Below are 13,531 nucleotides of genomic sequence, written 5' to 3' on the forward strand. Positions count from 1 at the left end.
ATCAATTTTCTCATAGTTTCTTGTGCTCAAGTTTCTTGTTTAGAAGTGGTTTATTCATGAAATGTAGATTTGCTGGTTTCAACAGCCACTTTGTTAGCCTAAGCAATGTGGCACTTGTTCTTTTCCAGTCTTCAAGCTGTAAGGTAGTTTTTGTTCCACATATATCTGGAATTGGGGTTAAAAGATCTCCCTGCCTGAAGATGGTCGGCAGGGCTCCCTATGTCCGTTGGCGGGTCGATACGTCTCTCACGGCGGTATGCGCGGGAAAAGTGATGAGCCAAGTGTTTAGGCATGCTGTTCCAAGCTTTGATGGCCAGGAAACTTAAAGTTTTTCCACCTTTTAACTTCAGGTTGTACCTGGCGGAGGACATGAGATTGTCTTGGGCAGAACGAAGGGAGCGACTCGGGTTGTAGTGTGGGAAGCGTCTGGTTAAGTATTTAGGACCAGTGTTGTGAAACGCCCGAAAGGCAATAGTAAGAATTTTGAAGAGAATTCTTTTATGGAGGGGTAGCCAATGCAGGGTTTTTAGGGCTGCAGAGATTGAGGATTTGCGGGGTAATTTTAGGACCAGGCGGGCAGCCGTGTGAAGGACGCTTTGGAGTTTGGCCAGAGTGGATTTTTTTGTCCCGGCCAGGAGGCCGTTACAGTAGTCAACGCGCGAGATTATGAGGGCTACTGTTACAGTTTTCCTGGCCTCAAGAGGGAGAAAGTCGAAGAACTTTCTAAGAGATTTAATTATCCCAAAGCATCTGCCGGTAACATTCCTGGCGTGTTGGTCAAATGATAGGTCTGAGTCAAATAAGACGCCGAGGTTTCTAGCTGTTGTGACGGTCTGGGGAGGGGCAACAGAGTTATCCGGCCACCAAAGGGCTGGGCAGAAGGAGGAGGGCAGGAGCTAGTCTCTTCTTATCTCTATGGGCATGGTATGGGTCCTTCACCAAGGCCTTCGTATGGGAGCCAATCTCGCTAGGATTCTCAAAGACACTGTGTAATCATAGGTCCTGAATAGTGGTTTTTATACACTTGATCCGTGGAATAGCTAGCATATTACTCTGTTTCAGATAATCCTCTACTATTCCCCGAGTGAAACTTAGCTCTGGAATGGACCAAATTGTAACACCCAGCAAGATGGCTGTCAGGGCCACCGTATCTTCTATGAAGTCAAGGCCCATTTCATTGTGAGTGATAAAACTTGATGTGGATCAGGGGAGTCCCAAAAGCCTAGTTACAAACTTGGTTTCTGCTGCCTGAAGGGTCTTTACAGATGTATGTCTCCATTCTCCCATGTCATATGTACTCACTGGCAGGCATTTACTTCTGTAAAACATTGTCAGTTCCTTGTGGGGTTTTGTCCTAAAGTTTTTGCAAATCTAAAGAAAGATTCACAAACCACCTTCTTCGATAGGGACTGTTGAGTGATGAAATGGTCCCATTTCAAATTGATGCTAAATAAAATGCCCAAGTAGCTAAAATTCACTGTTTTCTTTATTGGTGTATGTCCACTAAAAAACCTCTTTGAGCGGGTAGTCTTTGGTCCACATCTTAAAATATAGGATTTGTCATTATTTACCCTGTGGTTTAGCTCCTGCGTAAAACTATCAAACCCATCTAAAAGAACTTGCAGACCATTAGCAGTGTGAGCCAAGACAACGGCATCAACCACATATAGGCAAACAGAAACTAGACGTGAACCAATTTTTGGGACATCAGGGGTGCAGTTTGTTAAAAGGGGGTCAAGGGCATTATTGTTAAAAAGAAATAAAAAAAGCGCTAGAATTCAACCTTGTCTTGCCCCATGAGTAAATTGGGATGGGGACGTCTGTTCGAACGACTGGGAATTGCAAACTCTCATATCCTTACCTTGGTGGAGACATTTTAGTGCTCTCAATAAGGATGAATCTACTGGCATGTCCACAAATTGTTTCTATCCACTAAGTCAAAGGCACATAAGATGTTCATTAAGGCCATATGAATGGCCCCTCTCCTGGCCTTGACATATTTACCCAAGATTAGGGAGAGATTTAAAGCTCGTTCTGTAGTGCCAAGTTTGTACAAAGGAAGTTTTCACTCGCGCATGCTTCTAACTTCCCTAAAATGACCCTACCAAAGAGTTGAGCAGTGCAATTGGACAATAATTGGGAGGAATGTTCTTATCACCTTGTCTATATATGGGTACTGTAATTGACTGCCTCCATGACTGAATTTGCCCCCCAACTATTATAGGCCCAAAAACACTTGTAAGCAGTGGGCCCAGAGTTCTAACTTGTAATTGAAAGTTTCCACTGGGACCCTGTCTGAACTGCTGCAGAGTATGGTTGTACGTACTTCCCCCACCCCCCCCCCCCTAGAGGAATTTACCAAATTCAACTAGTGCAACATTGGTTGCAGCAGGCTCAGCTGGGAGTCTTTGATTTTTATCTGGCATTTCTGAATTACATTTTTTTGCATAACGAGCAACCCATTTATGCCCCATTATATGACAATCAATTCCTGAATCTGGCTTTTTAGAGAAAACGGGCCTTATCACTATTTCCCAAAATACTTTATTGTCTTACAGGACTGCTGCTTGCTCCATATCGTCCCAGGCCCTAGTTCTTATTTCAGCTTTTCTTTTTTTCAGTGGCTTTTTTAGAGTTCCTTCTGGCCACTCTTACCACCACTGCATCCTATGGGATGTGTACATTTTGAATTTTGAATTAAACCATGTGCAAACCGTGCACCGTCTGATTCTTAATTCTAACAAAGTTTTCCCGTACAGTAACTGGCTTACAATTTTCTCTCAAGCAATTTAAGATTTCCGTGTAATTTTTGCTCACCACTTCTGTAAGGCTTCTGCTAGGATTGACATGTTGCCATTTTCTACGTACCCCTTTATTTTCGGTGTAGGTCATGGGCTGGATTTTAGCTGGCAGAAGAAACTAGAGGTGTGCAGGCAAGGGTTACAGCAATCGGATAATGATTGCTGAAAAGGGAGCGACAGACCTTGCAATTTTTTATCAGCGGGACCAATAATTGATTAAGATTATTTTAAACTCTTTAGGATAGGATATCTTGACTAGGTGGAAATGAGAATCAAAAAAAACTATTCCTTTACTTTTTACTTGAACATTCCCCACCCCAGGTGATACCAGAATTAGAAGACCACTGTTTCCTGTGCCAGCAGGTGAAGGAACACCAGGTGAACAAAACTACCTAAACCCTTTAACTGTGATATGTTCATTGACCCATGTTTCCTGACAGCATACGATGTCAAAGGGTTCAACTAAACTTAGCTAGTATTCATTGAAAATCTTTTGGTGGAGCCCTACCATGTTCCAGAAGAGAATCCGAACACCCTTTATACACTGTGTGGGAGGGCTGTTTCAAGTTAATGCGGGGTCCATCTGGTTCAGGGGGAGTTCGTTTGAAGAGATCATAAATGCCGGGGGCCCTGTAACATTCCCAATACCCAACAAGCCTTCTTGTGATAACCCTGTCCAACCCTCAGGAACGTGGCATCTGCCCCTATTGGGGGGGGGAGCACGATGTTTGGTTCGGGTCTGACAGAACATTCTTTTTGGGAATGTTACTCCTTTGAATGGTCAGCATAGGGATCAAGCCAATTATTTGCATCCACTTCCGATAGTATCTGGAATCTGTTATCAATAGGGATCGTGTGGGCTCTCCGTGAGTCTACGCACGAGCGAGGCAAGGAAACAGCCCTTTTCCCCTGGCTACCTGTTGAAAAGAAACAATAAAAGTAACCCAGAGGGACAGCAGAAAGCATATCAGGAAGAGCCTTAGCCCTATTCCTAGTGCCAAATTTCATCAAGCGATGTGCCAACTCTGGGAAACTGCAGCTGACCAAAATACAGTCCCCTTCCAGGGCCTTTGAGGAAGGCCCACTCCAACCAACTTTCCTCACCAAGAGGATGTCGTTAAACTCCCAATTAGTCAGGGCAGAGTGTCCCGCTAGCCGGTGGCACAATTTATTTTCCTGAGCTGTATACTGTGTGCGCTGAGACATTAGGCACCCCACCCGCACTGCCACTTTGGGGCAGCACTATGGCGGTAAAAGTAAAACCTGATGTGCATGTGGTCGAATGGACTGATGTGGATGGGAATGGTCATTGGCGTCTGGTGGGTCTTTTAGCCCTCCACGACTGGGTCCAGCCTGCGACTGAGGAACCATTGGGCTATTTCAAGAAATTTTGCTGAAGCAGCAGACTTTGTTAGAGTGGAGATAGGACCCGTTTTCCAGGGTAAAATTTGGTGCTGATTATATACACACACCCCAAAGAATATCCAGGGCACTACAGTTATTTAAAGCGTTTATTGAGGCATGTGGGCACCTAGATGTAGAAACTAGGGGGACTGGAGTAGGCTTACTCTTAGAGACAAACAGGCACATGCATTAAAGGTTTTTGCGAGCGCAAATGGTACGATTTGCAAAAATCGGCCGTTTGCGATCACAAAATGGACTTTTGCGATGCTTCAAAGTGGTGGGGACACACAATTTAGGTAATCATAATTTTTTGCAATTTCCTAAATAGCGATTGCATTTAAGCAATCGCAATTTGCGATTCCTTAAATGCAATGCAAGAACCACTTTTGAATAGCGATTTTGCTATTTGGGGCTGCAATTACAGAGCAATTAAACTGGTCGGTAATTTACAAAAACTTTGCAAAATGCACTAAAGTGCATTTTTCAAAGTTTCATGCTGCACACACGCCCTTGAGTCATGTGTGTGCGCAATATGGGTTCACATCACAATTTCAGAGGTGCAACAGGGTGTCTTTTTGACACCCTTGCACGCACAATTTATGAGTACATACTCTACTCGTACCCTATGTTATGATATTTAATGGTAATGTAGTTTCTTATATAGCGCACGTATCACCACAAAGGGTATCTCGGCGCTTGCTTTGGGAACCCGTCCTGGTTTTTCCCTGTGGGATAGCCCAGCTGGGCACCCCCAAGGTGAAAGCCAGGCATCCCGCCGCGGGGGCCGTAGTGGAGATTGAGCAAGCTATTGCCCAGAGTTGCAGAGCGTGAACCCCTGATTCAAGTAGGCACCGAAGCGAGAATTATCAGGTCCATGGACATTTGGGCTCCAAACCCTGCCGCGTCAGGAATTGAACCCTGGTCCTGGGCCGACCTCTGCTTCTGGGTCTGCCTCCTCTAACCGGTGAGCCACACTTCTCCACACTTTGAGGACCTAATATTTAAATGAACAATACTGGCAATCTGCTTACTACTGCCTAATAATTGTAATATGTCTTATTTCTTAATAAAAAGAGTTATAGAGAAAAGAAAAAAAAAGACTAAGGTGTCTATCATTATGTCGGGTGGATCGCCACCACTTCCATGGCGGTGGCGATCAGCCCGACATTATTTCCCGCACGCCTCCCATTTCTCCCTACCCTACTTATGATGGCGGGGAGTACAGGGGCAGGTGGGAAGACCGTCCGCCTTTTTTCTGCCCGGTCGATGACCGGGCAGAAAGGTTGCTTCCCGCCTGATTAATAATATGGATGGCGGGGTCTTGCAGACACTGGCATCCAATTTATTATGTAGACAAGAACCAGCCAACGCCACCACCGAAAAGCCCCCAGGATGTTGATGGGCGTGGGGGGGCACATGGGGGTACCTATTGTACCCCCCTGCATTTGCATTCACAATGTAGCACGCACCCCGCGGTGTCTGCCACGTTGTGCATGCAAATGCACATGTGTGCAACCACAGCATTGCGAAAGCACCGCCCGCCAAAATGATGTGGATGGGGATGCCACGTGGCATCCTAATTGAAGGTGCGAGACCATACCACCACTGCCGGCCGGTCCGAGCACCACTACGTTTGCCCACCATCCTAATAGGCGTCTTAGTCTCGCTGGTCCCCTAATTTGACGAGTGACAATCATTTAGAGAATTTCGATGCTGACCTCCCATGTCAGCCTGGATGTCCAATCGTTTTTGGAATTGGGAGCCCAACTCAACAATTGTCACAATTTGTGGACATCTTTCTCAAACCCATAGTTGTGAATATACTGTCATATATCAAAGACACTAGGCACATACCGAACAAACTTGGGGACATTGTGTGTGATCCAGGAATGACTTTGGTCACACTAGATGTTGTTTCATTAAACACGAGTATACGTAATGAGTTGGGCATGAGAGCAATAAGAGCAATGCATCACTTCTTATAAAAAAGGACAGCTAGCTTATGGGAGCACACACAGATGTTACTAGCTATGACTGAGCTCCTTCTATACAACTTCTTTTTATTTTAAAGAGAATTGGTACAAGCAGATACAGGGTGTAGGCATTGGTTCCAGATTTTAGCCTGCTCGATCCAATCTCTTTATGGGTTGGCTTGAGGAGGTGATAATCTGGGTTCCAGCTGGCAGCCATTGGAATGAACATATCCTCTACTAGGGGTGATTCATTGACAACTGTTTCATGATCTGGACTGGTCCTGTACAGACATTACAGGACTTTATCAACTATCTTAATGACAATGATGTGAACATCAGATTCACCACCCATTCCAGCACAACTAGTGTGGTATTCCTGGATGTAGAATTATACATCAAGGTCAACAAAATACACAGTACAATGTACCGTAAACCCACATCTTGCAATTCCCTCTTGCTTGCTAAAAGCGCCCATCCTCTACATCAGATAAAGGCAATCCCATTCGGGGATATGGTTAGAGCAAGAAGGAATTGCAGTGAAAAGTCTCACATTTTGAATTGTATTAATGATATGGAGAGATACTTCAGGGACCTGTCTCTAAACTTACAGGAGCTTAATTAACTCCTGAGGGATCTTGATACTGACTGATTACCGTTGCGGTACACATCTGTTTTGGTTTATTTAATGGATTTTATTTATCAACGCTTGGGAAACGAGTTTATTCATGCTTTTGACAATTATTTGTACAGAAATTTGGCACTTCTTGGCATCCCTTGAATTCTGTATAAGTTTGCTTTGGGATTTTACTGATATAATTTGAATACAAGATCTCTTGCAAAGATTTTATGCATCGGAAGGTAAGCCCATCATTGGCATTAATCCTTGAAATATTGCAATTGTAGATCCAAGACATCGATTATGATGCATTTTGCCTTATGCTTATTATATACATTTACTTTGGCTCTCGCAGATCGTGGTTTTGAACACTCTCAATACCCTAGGGTACAGCACGCAACACTGGTCTACTTTAAATACCATTGGAGTGAGTTTTTTCATGTGTGATTAGTAATTTTAAACTACCACAAATTATGGCTAGAACTAAATATCACAACACTAGAGGGGTGTTGTAACTGTTATTAATTTGAATTTTCAGTTTCTGAAAATGTAAAGGTTATGTCACCATATGTTTTTTTTCAAAATTATAGGCATATTTTTATTAAGCCATAGAACGGCATATACACTGAACACTTGAATTGGAACATTGTGAACATGTTGGTGATTTTTACCACAGAGTGCCCCCGAGGGTACATGATAGAATTAATTTTGGTTTTCTTGCACAGGGCAAAACTGTTGGCATACTTTGTGTTCTATGAATATGTAACTGTTCTGTGTATTACAAAATTGGTATTTGTATTACTTTTAGCCCTGAGGAATTCGTAGGGGTGTTACCGCTAAGCGACGAAACGCGTTGGCTAAATGAAGTCGATGGAATAAAAACACCAAAGAAGAAATGGAGTCTATATCATTGCTTTGACATTACTCAATTGTGCTATACTAAGATTGCACTTGAAATGCGTGTGCTTCGAACATTGTCATTTTCCACCATATTCCTATAACAATTTTTGATTGCGAACAGGGTGTGATTAAAGGGGCCATCCGGTGAATGATGTCACAATATGTCTGAAAGCCTCAGGAAACGTTATTAAACAAAGAGACATTCTGAAATTCCTACTCTTGGAGTTTGGTATTGATGCAGAACTGGGTTAAAACAACTGTTCTTTTCTCTTCACTACATGGCCCATTTATTAAATCATAATGCTGAGGTGCAGTGCAGATGATGAATGTGACTGTGAAATTGTGCTTAGTTTCGCAGTGCAGTGCTAAATAAGTGCCGGGCTAAGATGTTCAGTCCAACCGATCAAATGTTGTTGATGATGTGCAACCGGTGGTTATGCCTGGCAGCAGTCTGGCAGTATGGCACTGCCCGATGGACCAGCGTGATAGGTACCCTAGGCTGTGATGGGATAAAAATGAATTTTTAAAAATCCCATAAACTGGTCTTTTCACAAGCTGGCCCATCTGGCAGTGCCAAACAGTCCGGCCGGCCAGTTCAGACTGCTATTTGCTGTTGGACTTGGCCCTTAAGGCAGGTTCACCCCTAATATTTTTGCTTTAGATCTGTGATCTGTGTGGATGATTTTCTGGTCTGTGCGCACGTTTTCTCTGTGTCCCAGAGTAAAGTGCGTGCATGTAGTTAGGCTGGCCTGCTCTCCCATAGGGATGCATGGGGAATGTCTGTGTCCCTAGTAGTTCCTTATGCGTGGGGAGTGCATGCTCGAATTTGGTATGTGCGAGTTCGTGGGAATGAATGCTTCGCAATGGTGTATGTGGTATGTGTGTGTCATGTGTAGAAATGCCATTTTTAGGACTTGGCATATTACTGTAAAATATGCCTGCAGTGTGATTGGCTGGAGCTGGCTGGTGAGCCTGGCTCCAGGAAGGCTGGATGGGTCTGCCCGGTGGTGAGTGTGAGATTAGCATGCTTGATGGCTTGGGAGGAGTGCACCTGGTACCTGATGGGCCTGGACTTTCCCCAGACAATGCTGGCCCCACCCCCTTAGTACGACTGATGTCCCTAGCCCTGCCAGTGAATAGAGAGGGTGGTTGAGGTAAACAGAGAACTTCAAAACCAGCTGTGACTGGTTTTCCCCCACCCTGCACCCTGAGACAAAGGGATTTTACTGTATAAGAAGGGGCTGTGTCCCCATACAATTGGTCCTTGGTTCTGCTTGTGGATCCTTGCCAGAGGGGGCTGCTGCTGCTGCTGGGGCCAAGAGGACCGCCACTTGGCTGTCTCCCTGCCTGGAGACCCAGTGTGCTGGCTCTGGCCCTGCCTTGCCCCTCTGACTGCCTCCAGACCCTGCTGGAGCTTTGCTGTGCCTGGAGGCGCTCTGACTTTTGAATTATAGCGCTAGGCACGCTTTATTTTCCTTGAAGCGCTGAGCGCGCTTCCCTTGGCGCTTGAGAGCGCTGTGCCTTGTCCCCGAGTGCTGGGGAGCGCTCGTTGTACAGCCGGTGCCCACCCGGCATCTGCCCGTTTTATTTGCCGATTTTTGACGAGCGAGTGCCCACCTCGCTTTATATTTTTATTTGAGGTCGGTGCCCACCCGGCATTGCCCCGTTGTTATTTTATTCTTTAAACGAGCCGGAGCCCACCCGGCATTGCCCCGTGTTCACCGCTGCAGCCCAGGGACGAGAGGAAGCAGCCGCTGACGTCATCGCCCGGCCGCGCTGGGATTGGCCCAGCCGGTCGAGCCTTCCACCGCCACGTCATCGAGGCAGCCGAAGGAGCAGGAAGCAGCCGGCCGTGTCCGAGGCTCCCCGTAAGGAGAGAGGAGCCCCAGCGCAAGCCGGTGAGTGCCTGGAAAGGGAGAGGGGCGTCGGGACACATTGCCGGTGTCCGCCCCTCCCCCATAGCGCGACCTCGCGCTCGTGAAGATTTGGAGCCCCGAGGCTCCAGGGGCAAGTTGAGCATTGTGAGCCTGAAAGGCTCTTGGGGCAGTAATTGATTCCAGAGTCCCCCGTGAGGGACTCCAACGATCTTGAGGGCATTGGTAGTTGTTCCAGTTTTCGAGCCCCAGCGAGGCTCATTGCCCTAACCGTATTTACGAGCCCCGAGGCTCGAGGGGGCATTTTTCATTATCCTGAGAGCGCTGAAGCTCTACATTGCACCTTTGTTCAGCGAGCCCTGAGAGGCTCTAGGGGGAGACAGGCAGCTAGTTGGTTGTAGCCCCGAGGCTCCCACGCTGTGTCTCCCCACTTTGTTCTTGAGCCCTCCTGGCTCCAACGTTTGCTCAGCTCAGAATTACAACTGTCCAGCACTTAGTGGACAGTTGCTACGTTTAGGCTTGTGGTTTGTGCTGCCTGCGCAGACCCCCTGACACTGAGACTCAGGGCATTCTGCCCCTTTCGAGGCCAGTTGGCCTGAGGGACATTTTGAGTGTTGTGCTATGTGCACCCTGCGCATTGTGATTTCTTTTGATGTGATTCTTGCGCAAAATGTTCTAATCTGCACCTCTGTGTTTTAATACCTCATGTGCAATTGTTGATGTCCCACTTTATGTTTATCTCCTTTGTTAGGTGCGCCCTGCATAGAGGATTGTTGAGGTTTAGGTTTCCTTCCCTTTGCTAAGAGTGAATTGCTTAGGTGTTGGTATTCCTTCCTTAGGTCCTGATGAGAAGGTCCTAGTTACCTGCGTGATTTCCTACAGTGTTTTAGGGTTGCGTAGGAGGTATTTACTCTGTTCCAGTGATTACTGGATATGTGTTGCATTTACAATTTTGGTGCTAATCATTCTAATGTTTATGTCCTAAGTGTGTACCTGCCAGTATTATTTTCTGACAAGTGCCTACCCCTGACAGTGGTCCATGTGGCCCTGTCCTGTACATAATTCCCCTTGTAAATTCTGCCCGTGCCCCTGGCACATTGTAAAGTTTGTGTGTTATCTAATGTGTTTTCTATTATAATACAAAGGCTATTTTTTATATATAACCTTGTGTGAAGTCTTCTTTGTGGTGGGCCTTGGGTGTTGTTGCTGGGGTGCGTGCGCAAATACTTAACTCATACCGCCTCCAAGTTTAGCCTTGACTGCTCGCGCCACGCTACCTAGAGGGTGAGCGGGGGTTACCTTGGTGTGTGACTCCCTTGCCCTGACTTAGAAATGGTGATCCCTGACTGACCTTGACGCGAGTCTTGGCCAGCCAGGGTCCCGTTTCTAACAGTTGCCAAGAAGAAATAGGGCACTAAATAACACCCCTGTGCAAACTGGCAAAGTTGATCCAATGAAACACAAAGGACCATTTCATATGCTGAGCATCTTTTCTATGCGGCTCCAGAGCATAAAGTAAATTAGTTTGCCCTTATGATTTCTGAGCTGTGCTGCCTGAAAATGAAGCCCTAAATCAGAGAAATATCGTGTTAAATGAATTGAATGGATGCTCTGTAGACACATAAAACATGCCGTGCAAAAGCAAAGTCCATCATGATAGGACCCAAGGGATTTCTTATAATCAGTCGGTGCTCTGTTAGTCTTCCCACCCAGTTATGAGCCATCATTTGGGTGACTGAGGGTACATTAACACGGCTGAACATCTCCAGCCCTGGTACTTTGCTGAATTAGGCCACATACAAGAAGAAATCAAACGAAAGTCAACCATGAAAGACAACATTCTGTAAAAGAGACCACAAGACTTGCATCTTGTGCGATTTCATCTCCTTCAAAACACAACTAGGAAATGTATGTTTGGACATTTTTCCAATATGTAATTTAACTTCACTTTATTCAGTTTTTCATTTTCAGGAGGAATTCACGTAATTGAATGTTTCTGCAAGTTGTGATACAATGGCAGCGTTTAAGTCAATTAATAGCCTTCCATTTCCCCAGCATGCTCATTAGTGAACGCATTAAATGCTTCCAGCATTTAGTGAATGTGGTAAACCTGAAATCCCATAAGTGCCTGCAGTCAGCAAAATGTAAAGTGCTGATGATTAATAGACTGCACCAGAACAAATTAATGTAGGGATGTAATGTTTTCAGTAATTAAAATGTCATTAGTGGCGTTCCATAAAGTAGATGTGTAAGGATAACGCAGGCGCCTTTTTATGCATTTTCTGGTCGCAAAATCATATTTCTCAGCTCTAAACCCATATGGGAGGAAATATTAAATTTTATAGTTGTGCCTGCAACAGAAAAACATAATAGATGGCTATAAATTCTGGTTCTTCCATATCAAAACGGTAGACTTATAGTAATCTATAAATCTTTTTTTAGAATGTAAATTTACACCAAGCAAGGCCCTGTCCACCACATTGGGTGGACCCTTTCCTGTAATTCCAATTATAGTGAAAACATTTGCCCTCCCTACCCTTTTTTAACATCACATTCTGTAATCTGGTGTTACAGGGGCCGCTCCTACACAGAGTACTGTTTTACTTGTCGCTTCTCATGTTTGAGACACAACTGACATAATAATGTTTTTTCCATCTAGGCCTGTGTAACATGATATACCTACACAAGATTTGGAAATGCCAATCTATCTGACTTTTGTATATTATAAATATATTTACAGTTTTTGAAATATACAGAAGAGGTTTCAAAATGGATGTTGCACCTGTTTAAATTAAGGGTGAAAGCATATACGGCTGCATCCTGTTCTGTAACTCAGAGGCTTATTAATAAAAACCTTGCACCGCCAGGCAGCTTTAAGCCACTTTTTTTGTCTTAATACTGCATTGTAAATATTGTGCCCTTTAACGCAGTTTTCTGTGTTAAAGGGGTGTGCAATGGGTGTTGCTGGGGGCGTTGTCAGCAATATCCATGGCTTTTTGACACTGCCCCAGATTTAGGAGAAATTGAAACTCTGAGGCAGCGCCAAAAACACGTTTGCCTCCCCAGGGGAGTAAGGGGGGCACAACGAGCAGAAATTTCTTTATTTCTCCTTGTTTTTCCTTTTTTTCCAAAGAGGAAAAAGCCTCTTGTGATTGTTTTTATGCAGGAAGGTTTCCCTTCGTCCTCAAAAATAATCATCCCCGCACTGCAGGCACTCTTCCACATGGTGCAAAGGTGCCTACATTGGTGCATGGCAGCCCATTGTGCTCCAGCGCAGGGGAAAAGGACAGGAATGCGCCATATCTGATAGATCCGGCACATTTCTACCCTTTTCTTTTCTCACAGGGCAGCTGCGGCGCTGCCATATGGTAAAAATTCATAATGAGGCCCAGAGTTAATTGTTTGGGTATGTTTGCACTGCTGCTGTACAATGATGTTTGTTAACCCCTTGCGAGCGCATGACGGAACCACGCCATCATGAGCCACGGGCGGCGTGTGCTCATGACGGCGTGGTTCCATCATGCTGGTACCGCTCCGCCCATGCAGCACTAATTCCCCGCCTGTGCAGGCGAATGAATGAGCGGGCGGGGTCATGACGGAACCACGCTGTCATGAGCACACGCCGTCCGTGATTCATGATGGCATGGTTCCGTCATGAGCACCACAGCGCCGTGCTCACCCCTAGCCCCCCCGCGCCGTGGCGGAATTCGCGGCGCAGGGAAGGGGTTAATGAAGCTGGGTAAGTCCATTTACACTACGATTACCACTGTCCTGGGAGCCCGGGGTGCGAAGGCGGAAGGTGCAGAAGGCAGCAGGGTGTGCAAGGATGTGAACAAGTGATGTGAAATATTCAGGGTAAATGGGAGTGTAGGGTGTAAGAAGGAAGAGCAAAGTGTAAAGGGAGACTACAGATGCCCATCAGATGACACAGGGTACCGAGATGGAGTATTGGGTGCAAGCTTT

This window comes from Lissotriton vulgaris, chromosome 8 (genome assembly GCF_964263255.1).
Source record: "Lissotriton vulgaris chromosome 8, aLisVul1.2, whole genome shotgun sequence".
Classification (NCBI taxonomy): domain Eukaryota; kingdom Metazoa; phylum Chordata; class Amphibia; order Caudata; family Salamandridae; genus Lissotriton; species Lissotriton vulgaris.